General features: G+C 54.1%; 1 long non-coding RNA gene across 1 annotated transcript; it reads right to left on the reverse strand.

The window, feature by feature from the left end:
• Window positions 1-235: 235 nt before the first annotated feature.
• On the reverse strand, window positions 236-13,734 carry LOC141976666 (uncharacterized). Its single transcript, XR_012636145.1, has 3 exons — window positions 13,684-13,734; window positions 1,861-1,984; window positions 236-342 (listed from the first exon to the last, which is right to left on the reverse strand). It is a non-coding gene; the product is annotated as an uncharacterized LOC141976666 (long non-coding RNA).
• Between the last annotated feature and the right edge of the window lie 1,118 nt (window positions 13,735-14,852).

Below are 14,852 nucleotides of genomic sequence, written 5' to 3' on the forward strand. Positions count from 1 at the left end.
GCTACATAAAACAACCAGGAGGGGGAGACAGAGAGAAGGAAGTGAAGAGAAGTGGTGGGAAATGTTTCCATTTGCCCATGTGCTTGAAAGAACCAGCTGCGACTGCCTGGACACCAAACACTCCTCGTCCCCAGCAAGGCAGGCGTCTGCCTAATGCAAAACAGCATGTAAACCGATGGAGCTCTGGTGACTGACGCCAGCTGGGGATCTGGCCTGGGAACAGATCAGAATCTGCCACAAGATTGGGCCCGATGCTCTGGAGCGATCTCACCATTGGTTACGGCTGTGATGACGAGGCAAAATCCAGTCTGGGAATCCCTGAGCATAAAGAACGTTGCAGATCTGAAATGGACGGAGAGGGATTTTAACATAAAATGGGACTTACCAGGGGGCTGCCAGGGCTGAGGGGGCTGCAGAAGAAATACAATGACTTCATTATTAATTATTAGCATTATTGCATTGGGGCCCAGAAAGTTCAGCTGTGATTGTGCTGGGGCCTGTATAAACACAAAATCAAAGGCAGCGCCTATGCACACATTTAATTCCAGAAGGGACCTCTGTGATCACTGTCCTAGTCTGACCTTCTGCATGACACAGGCCAGAGAAGGCCCCCAGTAATTCATGCGTCTAGCCCAGAACTTCCGGTTGAGCTAAATCGTATCTATTAGAGGCCTCGGATCCTGATCTAAAGACTCCAAGTGTTGGGGAATCCACCATGTCTGTAGTTAAATCATTCTAGCGGTTAATCACCCTCACTGTTAAACATTTATACGGCTTAGTTCCAGTCTGAATTTACCCAGCTTCAACTTCCAGCTATTCGATGTGGGTTCTGCCTCTGTAAAGAGCTGCTGCTATCAGCCAGAATTTAAATCAGATTCTATTGGTAAATAGCTGACTAAGGGTCGATTAACGACGAGTAGGTGCTGTAATGGTTAACCGAATGTCATTGATGGTTCTAGAGTCCAACAGACCAAATGGTCACTTCTAACCATGGGTTATAGACAACTGCAGCCCCTCCAGCTGACCTGCTTCCATCCACTGATAACATAAGAGCGGCCAGACTGGGTCAGACCAAAGGTCCATCTAGCCCAGAACCCTGTCTCCTGCAAGTGGCTGGTGCAGGTGCTTCAGAGGGTCAGGAGCCCACCTGAGTCCCCGAAAAGGGGCTGATTTCCCCAGGACACTGAGCACTGAACTCTGGGGTTCAGCCCCTCAGAGGCGTCTCAGTGTGGGCTCCCCAACCTCGCTGCCCCCAAAATCATTCAGCACTTGGCTAAATCCAGACCCTTGTTTTTCTGTGGGTGGGGGAGGCTGTTCCCTGTGCAGAGGGGCTGGCACATGCCAAGCACCACAAGAATCCTGCAAATGGGTGGGGAGTGGGTTGTAAGTGTGTCCTTCCCTACACCACACCACCTGTCTCTACGCCAGTGTCTTTTCCCCCAGACCCCCACCCTTCTCCCCAGACCGCACTGCCTGCCCCTCGGCCCCTGCCTCTCCCCCCTGGACCCTACTGCCTGCCCCTAGGCCCCTGTCCCTCCCTCTAGGCCCCACTGCCTGCCCCATGGCCCTTGCCCTTCCTCCTAGACTCCACTACCTGCCCCTCAGCCCCTGCCCCTCCCCCCTGGACCCTACTGCCTGCCCCTAGGCCCCTGCCCTTCCCTCTAGGCCCCACTGCCTGTCCCTCGGCCCCTGCCCCTCCCCCCTAGACCCTACTGCCTGCCCCTAGGCCCCTGTCCCTCCCTCTAGGCCCCACTGCCTGCCCCATGGCCCTTGCCCTTCCTCCTAGACTCCACTACCTGCCCCTAAGCCCCTGCCCCTCCCCCCAGACCCCACTGCCTCTCCAGTCTGTGCTGCTCTTACCTCGTCCCTTTTCTCAGCAGCAGGTAACCTGTCAGGACCAGCACCAGCAGCAGGAAGACAGGAATTGTCATTCCCAGCCCGGAATTCAGCCTCCAGCCCGACCCCTCGCTGGTAACATTGGAGTCTGGAAAATAAAACCACAAAGGGGACTTAGGAGAAAGACACAATATTTGTTTCCCTCCCAATATTTAAATACAAACCTGTCAAGGCTCCTTCCCCACTCTGAACTCTAGGGTACAGATGTGGGGACCTGCATGAAAGACCCCCCAAACTTATTCTTACCAGCTTAGATTAAACGCTGCCACCACCAAAGTGTTACACAAAGAACAGGGAAAGTGCCCACTTGGAAACATCTCCCCCCCAAAATATCCCCCCCCCCCAAGCACTACATCCCCTTTCCTGGGGAAGGCTTGGTAAAAATCCTCACCAATTTGCATAGGTGAACACAGACCCAAACCCTTGGATCTTAAGAACAATGAAAAAGCAATCAGGTTCTTAAAAGAGAATTTTAATTAAAGAAAAAATTAGAAGAATCACCTCTGTAAAATCAGGATGGTAAATACCTTACAGGGTAATCAGATTCAAAACATAGAGAATCCCTCTAGGCAAAATCTTAAATTACAAAAAGACACAAAAACAGGAATATCCATTCCATTCAGCACAGCTTATTTTATCAGCCATTTAAACAAAACAGAATCTAACGCATATCTAGCTAGATTACTTACTAACTCTTTACAGGAGTTCTGACCTGCATTCCTGCTCTGGTCCCAGCAAAAGCATCACACACACAGACAGACTCTTTGTTTCCCCCGCCCTGCCTCCAGCTGTGAAAGTATCTTGTCTCCTCATTGGTCATTTTGGTCAGTTGCCAGCGAGGTTATCTTTAGCTTCTTAACCCTTTACAGGTGAAAGGGTTTTTCCTCTGGCCAGGAGGGATTTAAAGGTGGTTTGCCTTTCCTTTATATTTATGACAAAACCAAACCCCCTTTTAGGACAGATGCACTGTCAGCTCCCAGGATTTTCTCACACGTATCACAATATTCAGGGCTTTTCTTAAAGCCCCAGCTCCCGGAATCAGGTGATTATATGAGACTCTCAGCTCCCATATTTTAATAGCTAGTAAGTTTCTAACCCTCGTGGATGTGGACAGAAGGTTGAAGAGGTGACGCCCTAAAGGCTGAAAACACCAGAAGGCAAATCAAGAGCCCCCAACATTTGTTACACGTAAAATCTTCAGATTTGAAGCCGCTCTCGTGATCGTTGTGCACGTGGGGCTGACGATACTGGAGATGATATTAACACATGTTCAGTCTCACCCCATTGCCCCCCAATTCCCCGGCACCGCCCGACCCGTCATGCGGGCACACGCCCATGGCTGGCTCATCCACCCTCACTCCTGCCAATTTCCACAGAGCTGCTCCTGGACCTAAGGGCTCTTCCTCAGGGCAGGGGCAGGGCCTTGTTCTGGCCTTCACTCACCCCCAGTCACAGACCTGGATTCCCCTTCAGGTCAGTTCCCATCTCTGGGCACTGCAGAAAAGTCATTTGCCTCTGGACTCCAGAGCTCTCCCTGCTGCCAGGGTGGGTCATTGCAGCCGGAGAACAGCCAGACAACAGGTCAGGATATTGGGGGGTACTTTGGTGGGGCATCTCAGTGGAGAGACCAAAGACCAGGCAGGACGCTCCCTTGTCCTCCTTCAAACCCTTGACCGGAGCGCACAGGCTATGAGGCCTGTGTATCACGGGCAGCTGGGCATGGCCAGGCTGGCATGAGCAATGATTGCTGCCCCCTGCCCGGGCCCAGCTGCATCCAAGCTTTTTGGGGCAAGGCCTGCCTGGCGCTGGGCTTCCAAGTCTCTGCAGCACCCAGCACCAGGGGCCAGATCCCTGCTCTGGACTGTGGTGCTCCCTCGATAACAACCATCACAAAGGATGCCCCGTCCGGCTGCGGGGGATGGCCCTGGGGCGCTGCCCTGGGGTTCCCATGGGAGCAGCCTGGCACACTGCCGTAGCCCCTAGGATCCCTACATCACCCTAGCTATGCCAGCATCACCCGCAGTGCAGATGCAGCCTAAGCTAATGGAAGGGGATTTTCACACTGAGCGGCGGTAGTTATGCTGACGGAAGCAGTCATCTGTCCACACAGCGGCATCTATGCTGGAGGTTAGGTCGGCCCCTCACCAACATAGCTATGTTGACGTAACTTTTAAGTGTAGACCAAGACTTCGTGTGTTACGGTGACACCTAGGAGCCCAAGTCACGCCCAGGATCCCCACTGTGCTAGGGGCTGTACAAACCCAGAAAAACAAAACAGCCCCTGCTCCAAAGAGTGTAGGCCAAGAGACAACAGCTGGAGACTGACGGACAGACAGAAAGACTGGAGCGAACCTTGGGCAGCATGGGAGGCAGGGATCTCAGTGAAAACTCTCTGCCTCTGGCCCAGCACGCGGTTACCTGGTTTGCACCAGTCCCACGGGATGCTGAGAAAGGAATTGGTCACTCGGCTGTGGTCGTCCTTATGCTGATACCCACAGAAAATCTGTCCTGCCTCCTGGACGGACACTTCCTGGGCTAACTCGTAGGTGAGTTTGCCTCATGTGGCTTTTTGGCTGGACAGTTCCTCCTTGGCCTTACAGAAAGTAACCCGAGTCACCAGCGGGTCATAGGGAACCAGGCATCTCACCACAGCAGAGACCTCCTGGGCAGTGGGGGACTTGCTGAGAAAGACGTCAGGAGCAGGGAGACAGCCTAGAAAAACCAAAGGGGGAGTGAAAGACCAGCCTGGGGAGGAGGCTGAATAACTGGGAAAGCTGCAGGTCAGCGAATGCTAGAAACTAAACAGCTCATACTGGGGCCCTCAGCTCATATTGGGGCACGTTCGTGGCTTAACCTGCTATATAGAGAGGTACATAAATGAGTCTCACCACCACAAATATCATTATTACTAGGGAATAACGTCTCAGAGACCCTGTTAAGGAGCCGGGCCCCATTGCACCAGGCATGGTACCAGTAACACCAACCCCAAGTTCAAAAATCCTAAAGCCTTAAAAAACATCAGATTTCTTTTGAAAAATAATTTTGGGGCTCTGTTTTTGGCCTTCTGGTTTCTGAACCTTTCAGCCACACTCGAGTCACGTTCCCAGCTTCTCTCTGCAACCAGGCAGGACAGAGAGTGGCTATTTAAAACAAGGAAAGCTGAGATTGTAGTGTAATCCCAGGACTCCAGGAGCTGGGGCTTTGAGAACACCACAAAGCATTGCCAGACCCATGATAAGCTTGTGAGCGGCGGACATACTGCTGTATAGACTTGGAACAAGACAATCCCAGCCGCCAGGAGCTCACACGCTAGATAGGAGCAGAGTACACCCTGTTGTCCTGCCTTCGCCTGTCCCCACCCCCACGTCCATTCAGCTCCCCTGGGTGTCACGGTCAATCTTCTTTCTTTCACTGTTCCTGCAGTTGATAAGCACTCAACCGGGCACCCCGCAGACCCCCTCACTCATAACACTGGGGCCTTGGTAAGGAGACATGGAGAGAGGGAGATTTCAGCCCAGACACACGGTGCAGCTATTTCCATAGTGAGCTTGGCTTCAGGAGAGACATGTGACTGTCAGCCATTGTGGGTCTATCATGTAGGGCCAGACCTGCAGAGATGTTAAGGCCAGACGTCCGGAACCATCTCGCCTGGCCTCCTGCGTAACACTGGCCAGAGACCCTCCCCCAGCCATTCCTCCAGCAAGCCCAGAACTGGTGGCTGAGCTAGCGCTCAGCATTCAGAGACACCCCGTCTGGATTGACAACAGAGGATCCGTCGCCTCCCTAGCTCCCTCCCATGCCTAATTCCCCTCCGCGCTAGCCACGCTCAGCTCATTTCCAGCTCCCGGCCGCGAGATCTCATTCTGCCTTTGTCTGCTAGACTGAAGAGCCACGTGCTCTTGGCCACCTGCTCCCCACGCAGGGGCTGCTGGCACCCATGGAGACAGCCAGCTGAGCTGTGGGAAACCACCCGGCTGGGCGTGTGCACCTGCTCCAGAGTGGAGCCGCACTTCAAACCAAGCAGGGTTAAAGCTGTGGCAACACACGCCCAGAGACACAAACCCCAGGGGCTGCGCTGCACAAGCCGCCAGGTTACACAACACGCAGAGAAGTTACGGGGCTGGTTGCAGAACTCCTGCTGCAGCCTAAGTGAGGGCCACAGGGCCGGGCTGCCAGAGCTCAGTAAATCACCCGTCGCTTCTCTGCCCGCATCTCTCGCCTCCTCGGCGAGGGCCTGAATCCCCCCAGGCTGGAGAGCTGTTCTCCGTCCTTGGCCCATGGACTAGTCATGGCATTACACAAAGCGGAACAGATTCAGCAGGGGAGATCGAGCCCTCACTACCCCCAGTATAGCCTGGAGTACCCACTCCACGGTATAGATTCAAGCTTGGGTGTCCCGCGTCCCAGACAAGTGCCCAAGCCCCTGGGAGAACGAGACAGACCCAGGCAGTTTGCTGAAGGGGGCCCTCTAGAAATGACAGCAGGGCAATATTCTGGGTTCCCAGGAACGGGCTTTTCTGATTGGCTGACAAGGCCTGAACATTTTCGGGACTGATCCCAGTGTTTTCCCTGATTTTTTGGTTTGCTGGATGCACTGAAAAATCAATGATTCACCCAGCTCTGGTGAGAACATCACGCACTGGCCAGCGCTGACTGGAGCAGGCTCTGTGATGAGATTATCAGCTTCTTTATTTAATTCAACTAACTGTCTTCATCCCGATTTAGTCTGTCCCTTCACAAAGAGACTGATCTATCTACCTCCATACGTACCCATCTACCTATCCGTCCCCATGCACCCCCACTGTCTATCCATCCGTCCCCAAACACCCTCTTTATCTATCTATCCTTCCCCATGAATCATAGAATCATAGAATATCAGGGTTGGAAGGGACCCCAGAAGGTCATCTAGTCCAACCCCCTGCTCGAAGCAGGACCAATTCCCAGTTAAATCATCCCAGCCAGGGCTTTGTCAAGCCTGACCTTAAAAACCTCTAAGGAAGGAGATTCTACCACCTCCCTAGGTAACGCATTCCAGTGTTTCACCACCCTCTTAGTGAAAAAGTTTTTCCTAATATCCAATCTAAACCTCCCCCATTGCAACTTGAGACCATTACTCCCCGTTCTGTCATCTGCTACCATTGAGAACAGTCTAGAGCCATCCTCTTTGGAACCCCCTTTCAGGTAGTTGAAAGCAGCTATCAAATCCCCCCTCATTCTTCTCTTCTGCAGACTAAACAATCCCAGCTCCCTCAGCCTCTCCTCATAAGTCATGTGCTCTAGACCCCTAATCATTTTTGTTGCCCTTCGCTGGACTCTCTCCAATTTATCCACATCCTTCTTGTAGTGTGGGGCCCAAAACTGGACACAGTACTCCAGATGAGGCCTCACCAGTGTCGAATAGAGGGGAACGATCACATCCCTCGATCTGCTCACTATGCCCCTACTTATACATCCCAAAATGCCATTGGCCTTCTTGGCAACAAGGGCACACTGTTGACTCATATCCAGCTTCTCGTCCACTGTCACCCCTAGGTCCTTTTCCGCAGAACTGCTGCCTAGCCATTCGGTCCCTAGTCTGTAGCGGTGCATTGGATTCTTCCATCCTAAGTGTAGGACCCTGCACTTATCCTTATTGAACCTCATCAGATTTCTTTTGGCCCAATCCTCCAATTTGTCTAGGTCCTTCTGTATCCTATCCCTCCCCTCCAGCGTATCTACCACTCCTCCCAGTTTAGTATCATCCGCAAATTTGCTGAGAGTGCAATCCACACCATCCTCCAGATCATTTATGAAGATATTGAACAAAACCGGCCCCAGGACCGACCCCTGGGGCACTCCACTTGACACCGGCTGCCAACTAGACATGGAGCCATTCATCACTACGCGTTGAGCCCGACAATCTAGCCAGCTTTCTACCCACCTTATAGTGCATTCATCCAGCCCATACTTCCTTAACTTGCTGACAAGAATACTGTGGGAGACCGTGTCAAAAGCTTTGCTAAAGTCAAGAAACAATACATCCACTGCTTTCCCTTCATCCACAGAACCAGTAATCTCATCATAAAAGGCGATTAGATTAGTCAGGCATGACCTTCCCTTGGTGAATCCATGCTGACTGTTCCTGATCACTTTCCTCTCATGTAAGTGCTTCAGGATTGATTCTTTGAGGACCTGCTCCATGATTTTTCCAGGGACTGAGGTGAGGCTGACTGGCCTGTAGTTCCCAGGATCCTCCTTCTTCCCTTTTTTAAAGATTGGCACTACATTAGCCTTTTTCCAGTCATCCGGGACTTCCCCCGTTCGCCACGAGTTTTCAAAGATAATGGCCAAGGGCTCTGCAATCACAGCCGCCAATTCCTTCAGCACTCTCAGATGCAACTTGTCCGGCCCCATGGACTTGTGCACGTCCAGCTTTTCTAAATAGTCCCTAACCACCTCTATCTCCACAGAGGGCTGGCCATCTCTTCCCCATTTTGTGATGCCCAGCGCAGCAGTCTGGGAGCTGACCTTGTTAGTGAAAACAAAGGCAAAAAAAGCATTGAGTACATTAGCTTTTTCCACATCCTCTGTCACTAGGTTGCCTCCCTCATTCAGTAAGGGGCCCACACTTTCCTTGGCTTTCTTCTTGTTGCCAACATACCTGAAGAAACCCTTCTTGTTACTCTTGACATCTCTTGCTAGCTGCAGCTCCAGGTGCGATTTGGCCCTCCTGATATCTTTCCTACATGCCCGAGCAATATTTTTATACTCTTCCCTGGTCATATGTCCAACCTTCCACTTCTTGTAAGCTTCTTTTTTATGTTTAAGATCCGTTAGGATTTCACCATTAAGCCAAGCTGGTCGCCTGCCATGTTTACTATTCTTTCGACTCATCGGGATGGTTTGTCCCTGTAACCCCCTCTATCTAGCCATGCCCCTGCACCTCTTCTATTTATCTATCCGTCCCCATGCACATCTTCTATCTATCCACCCCCATGCACGCCCCATCTTTCTATCTATATATCCCCATATATCCTCTCTCTCTCTGTCTATGCCCATACATCCCCCTCTCCATTTCACCCCATATACCCCATCTATCTATCCCCATCCACCCCCTGTATCCGTGTACCCACCCCCATACACATCTATCCATCCTTGTGCACCACCTCTATCTATCTAAGTGATATTTATGGTACCTTTCCCTGGAACTACTCAGCAATTTACTCCTAGTGCAAGTCTCCCCGAAATGTCTCTGCCCAGCGTTACCCCACCCCCAACATTCATCCCCCATCTTTGTTTTTTCTCTCTGAGGATGGCAGGGGGTAGAACCAGCTTCCTCAAACACTCACCCCAGAGCCAGAGGCTCAGAGAGCCAAGCACTGCGAGACCCCAAGCCCCGGCTCTAGCCATGCCTCGTGGCTCCGCAGCAGGCTCCGCTCCGTGGGCTCCGGGGGCAAGGAGCGACTCTTCCCTCTGATCTCTGCTTCTCCAGGTCAGCCGGAGATGCTGCAGGCCTCTCTGCTCTGAGTGTCAGCACCTGCTCTGACCTCTGTGATGCTCAGCCATGGGCGGAGGGCCCCACCTCCAGCCGGCAGACAATGGAAACTTCTCTGCTCGCAGCGCTGGCCCTTGCAGAGCTGTGTGTGCTGATGCATGACAGCACGAGGACTGAGGGGGCGCCGGCAGCGATGGTTTTGCAGCTGAGATCTGACAAGAAACGGGGTCTGGAGGCTGCTCTGGGCACTGGCAGCAGCACAGGAGAAGGCCCTTGCACCCTCAGCGTGGGCAATGTGTGCAGGGACAGACAGGAGGCAGGGACAGACGACGGGGAGCAACTGGATAGCGGGAGGGAGAGAGACAAGGTCTGAGACATGAGACGAATCCAGGGAATTTGACCCTGGGCCCTGACATCAGTGAGGGAAGGGGAAATTCTATGCCCTGTGAGATTCAGGGGTCAGGCTACATCCAATCACCTGCGTCAATGGGCCAGATCCCAGCAAGTGCCAATCGGCCCCATGCCATTGAAGAAGATGGGTCAGGAATCACAGCGTTATCAGTTTCCAGCATGCTTCATGTTGGGTGTCCCTCACTTTGTCCCCAGGTCGCATCCCCCCAGTGGGCCTGAGCAGGCTGGGAGCGCAGCCTGCTGAACAGGGCCACCGAAATCTCACAGCAAGTTCTCCTGCTTTGGCCCCGGAAGGGTCTGTTCGTCCATGTGAGGCTGGGGAGAAGGTGGAGATCTAATGGGCTTCCCTGGCCTTTCCTGGGGGGAATGGCTGCATTTCCTCCAGCTGCCCTTGTCTTCAAACACTGGGTCTCCGCGTGACCCACATGCAGCCAACACACCATTTGATCCCTTCACAGCTGAGCCGGAGGGTCGCGGGTTTCCACACACAGAGTTCGGCTCTTAAATGCTCAGATACCACTATGATGGGCAGCATAAATACACAGCAATCGGGGTCCTTTCACTGGAGTCAATGGGGCCAAACCCCCAGCTGGTGCCAGTCGGCTCCACTCTATTGGAGCCTGTCTCAGGGGATGCCTGCCCTGTAGTAGCCCTGCTAACTTAGGGTGGCACTGCCCGCACTCACTGCCTCAGTTTCCCTTCTCTCAGGGCCCCTTAAGAACTCCACACAGTCCAAAAGGGTGTAAGACTCCAGCCCCCTGCTGGGGTTCTACTTTATTACATACAAATAACCCTGAAATAAAACCTCTCCCTTAGGTTCAGGGTCATGCAGCCCTTGTCCGCCTCGGGGCTGGGCTCTCCAGGAGCAGCCTTCCTTTACGAGAGCTTCCCTTTCTCCCGACACCTCCTGGACCCCGTCCTGATGGCCTTCTAGCAGGCCCAGAGGCGTCTGATGCAGTTATCTGCCTAGATAGACTAAATCTCCTTAAATTAGCTCATTGGGGTTGCCTGGAACTAGACTCCCCTTCAAGGGACCACCAAAGCCATGCTGGAGTCAATGAGCCATGTCCCCAGCTGGTGAAAATCGGCAAACATCCATTGAAGCCAGTAGTGCGGTGCCAGTTCACACCAGCTGAGCATCTTGTCCTAAGGCTGAGAGGGAGGAAGCAGGGAAATCCCCAGTCAGCTACCTGGGCACACGGAGGGCGTTCTTCCTTCGCATTTCAGGACTGGTCTAATCCCCACATTCAGTCCTGTCCCTGAGCTCTTCCGTTATTGCAGAGGATTTACACCAGAAATGCTAAGGGACATACCTGCAGCATGGAACAGAGGCCAGATCAGGGCCATCCTTACCCATAGGCAAAGTAGGCAGCTACGTAGGGCACCAGAAAACTTTGGGCACCACATTTCCTGGTGCCCTGTGCAGCTGCATGCTGCTCCAGCCCTTGCTCCGGCTCTTCCCCGTGCCTTCGCCCCTGCTCCGCCCCGCCTGTTCCTGCCCTGCCCCTTTCCTGCCCCGCCCCACCCCTGCTCAACCCCTGCCCCACCCCCACTCCCCTGAAGATTGCAGTCAGCCCTGACCCTGCACTCACCGCAGGGTAAGTGAAGTGACCCGGCCCCAACCTGCTCTGCTCCCCTGGTACCAAGCCACGCAGCTAGCAAGTGCTGGGGGGCGGTTCCCCCCTCCCTCCAAGCCTGGGAGCCAGGGGAGCGGAGCAGGCTGGGGCTGGGTCACTCCATTTCCCGCAGGAAGTGGCCAGCCCCCGTCCCCTGCGGAGGCCTGGGGCCAACCCCCTCCCCACTCCTCCCCATGGAGGCCTGGGGCCCCACACAGCTCCCCCATAGGGGAGCTGCCTATGGCACCAAAATAGCTAGGGACGGCCCTGGGCCAGATCCTGATGGCAGTTACTCCAGAGTCAATCTGGGGTCACCCCAATGACTGCAGTTGGAATTGGCCCCAGATTCTGAGCTCAGGATTTAGTAGCAGTATTAGATTGGGTCCCCAATGTGCCGGGTGCTGCCCAGACCCCGACCAAGATCAGGGCCCAATACGCCAGGTGCTGCACAGACCCTGGCTGTGATCAGGCCTGTGCCAGGAGCTGCACAGACACACAGTGCAAGACAGCTGCTGCCTCCGAGGCAGAGAGGGGGCACATGACTCACCCAGGCTTACAAAGGAAGTCATTGACTGGGTCAGAGCTAAACCCCAGGTGTCCTGACTCCCAGATCAGAGCCCTGGTCATGGCAGCAAACGCAGGGACAGAGACTGACAACAATTAAAAATAACAAACCCTGAGGATCCTGACGCTCTCCAGTCTCTGAGGATCTGAGCTTTTCCCTGACTCTGCTGCTAGAACGGCCCCTCAGCCCAGCTGCTGCTTTCTCTGTCTTTTTCCCTCCTCCTCTCTTTTTCTGTCTCTTGTTCGCAGGGTTTGCTTTTCCTTTTCCATTCTCGCTCCTGTTTTCTCTCTGCCCCACATGCCTCCCCCTTTATCCTTCCCCTTCCTCATTGCCCCTCATGGGCAGCGGGTATCAAAGGCCAGGGCAGGCTAAGCCTCCCCAGACCCAGACTGTGGCCCAGCCCATGTTCTGCCCCCAGGCCCCGCCCTTCCCCCCTTCTATCCTGAAGCTGGTGGGGGCTCACTCAGCCTCCGAAGGGGGGGTTCACACACCGCCCATGCTGCCCCCAATCTCTCTTCTAAATGCACTCGTTGTATTTGTTCCCCATGCTGTGGTTGGTCGCATGGCACGCAGGTTTCACAGGCAGAGATAGAAAGGATCACCCCCGCCTCGGGTGGGAGAGTCAAAAGTGACTCTGTGACTGAGCAGCAAAATCCCAGGTAAAGTCACCTGCAAACTGTCTGAAATGGGCCTAACCCACCTCCCGCCAGCGTGTGGCAGGTAGACACATAACGCTGGAGTGGTTTGCGTGGGTGAGGTTTTGTCAACAGGGATTTGGGATGAAAAGCATTAACTCCTACCTCTTCTTTATGAACTAATGTGGCCGAATCAAACTCATGTGCTCAAACCTTTGTTGATTCATAGATGTTGAGGCCAGAAGAGACCATTCTGGTCAGCTCCTCAAGCCTCCTGCATAGCACAGTGGTTCCTGCATCCAGCAAGCAGCTTATAGCTGAGCTGGAGCAGATCTTTGAGAAAGACGCCCAGCCTCCCTGTATAGACACCTAGGATCGTGGTGGATTCTCCATCATGTGGAAAGTTGTTCCACTGGCTAATTGCTCTTCCTGGAAAACAGCAGTAAGTAGGGTCTGAACGAGCTCTCCCCCAGCATCTAGTCATGAACCAGGGGAAAAGACCTCCGGAGCAGACCGCATTTGCATAGACATGCCTACTCTGCCAAGGGCAGGGGTGGGCAAACTTTTTGGCCCGAGGGCCACATCAGGGTTGCAAAATTGTATGGAGGGCCGGGTAGGGAAGCCTGTGCCCCCCAAACAGCCTGGCCCCACCCCCTATCTGACCCCCTCCCACTTCCCGTCCCCTGACTGCCCCCCTCAGAACCATTGACCCATCCAACCCCCCTGCTCCTTGTCTCCTGACCGCCCCCCCTGGGACCCCACCCCATATCTAAGCCCCCCTGTTCCTTGTCCCCTGACCGCCCCCTCCAGAGACCCCCCCACCCTAACTTCCCCCCCCAGGACCCACCCCCTACCTATCCCCCCTGTTCCCTGTCCACTGACTGCCCCGCCCCCTATCCAGCCCCTGCCCCCTGACTGCCCCACGGGACTCCCTGCCCCTTATCCAACCCCCCACTCCCTGTTCCCTGACCACCCCCCAAGAAGCTCTACCACATCCAACCCCGCCTACTCCCTGTCCCCTGACTGCCCCCCGGGACCCCCTGCCCCTTATGAAAACCCCACCGGCCCCAGCCCTGGCCCCCTTACCACGCCGCTTAGAGGTCTGGCGGCCCGGCTGGAGCCAGACACGCTGCCCCGCTCTCCTGCAGGAGCACGCAGCCCCGCCCCGCAGAGCATGGCTCACGTGGCAGCCTGGCTCCAGGGGAGAGGGGAAGGCGGGGGAGGGACCAGAGGGAGCCTTCCCGGCCGGGAGCTCAGGGGCCGGGCAGGAGGGTCCCGCGGGCCGGATGTGGCCCGCGGGCCATAGTTTGCCCACCCCTGGCCTAGGGGATCACAGACACAGCTGCTGACTGCAGGAGTCACCCTAAGTGTAACATCGCTAGCTAAGCAGGGAGTAGTGATGCCAAATCCATGTGAGAGTGAGAGCAGTTGGGGGTTGATGTTCTTGGTTCTGTTTTAAGAGTTTTCTGTCCTACTTGCTTGTTTAGAGTTGGAACCCATCAGACTTGGTAGAGGGCCTTTGTTTCTGCTCAGTGATTCCTAGACTTGAAATGGCTGATGAGCAGATTTATGGGGCTGAGACTTAGGCCCCCTGCAGGGATGGGGTGCAGTAACAGATAACGCAGAGGCTCCTGCAGTGGTGAGGTGAAATCATGGCCCTGTGAAATCACTCACAGCTGGGCGAAGGGGGAAACCCCTCAGGAGGTGGCATTCTACAGATGGCAGTGGTGAGCAGGGGGAAAGGTGGCAGAGATCAGCAGCAAAGGCCGCGACAAGTGGCGGCAGAGATAATGGCAGCACCAGTGGTATTGCACAACCCTCCCCTTTAGGGGTGGGGCGAGAACGCACATGAATGCACCCCTGAATTCTGGGACCTTGCCTGCTTCGCACAAGCAAAGGTCCCAGTGAGTGGGGTGCAGCGGAGGGAAAAGGGGAGTGGCATGTTAAAGGAAGTCATAAACATACAGCTAAAGGTAGCATAAAATCCCTCCTTTACCTGTAAAGGGTTAAGAAGCTCAGATAACCTGGTTGGCACCTGACCAAAAGGACCAATAAGGGGAGAAGATCCTTTCAAATCTGTGGGGGAGGGTTTTTGTTTGGTTTTCCTTTGTGTTCCCTCCAGGTCAGTGAGGAACCAGGGCAGGGAAAATACATCTCCTAAATCCATACCTGAACTAAGCATCTAAAATTACAAATGGTAAGTAATAGGAAGGAAATGCGTTAGATTATCTTTTGTTTTAGCTTGTGAATTTTTC

The sequence above is a fragment of the Natator depressus genome, chromosome 23, assembly GCF_965152275.1.
Source record: "Natator depressus isolate rNatDep1 chromosome 23, rNatDep2.hap1, whole genome shotgun sequence".
In the NCBI taxonomy this organism is placed as follows: domain Eukaryota; kingdom Metazoa; phylum Chordata; order Testudines; family Cheloniidae; genus Natator; species Natator depressus.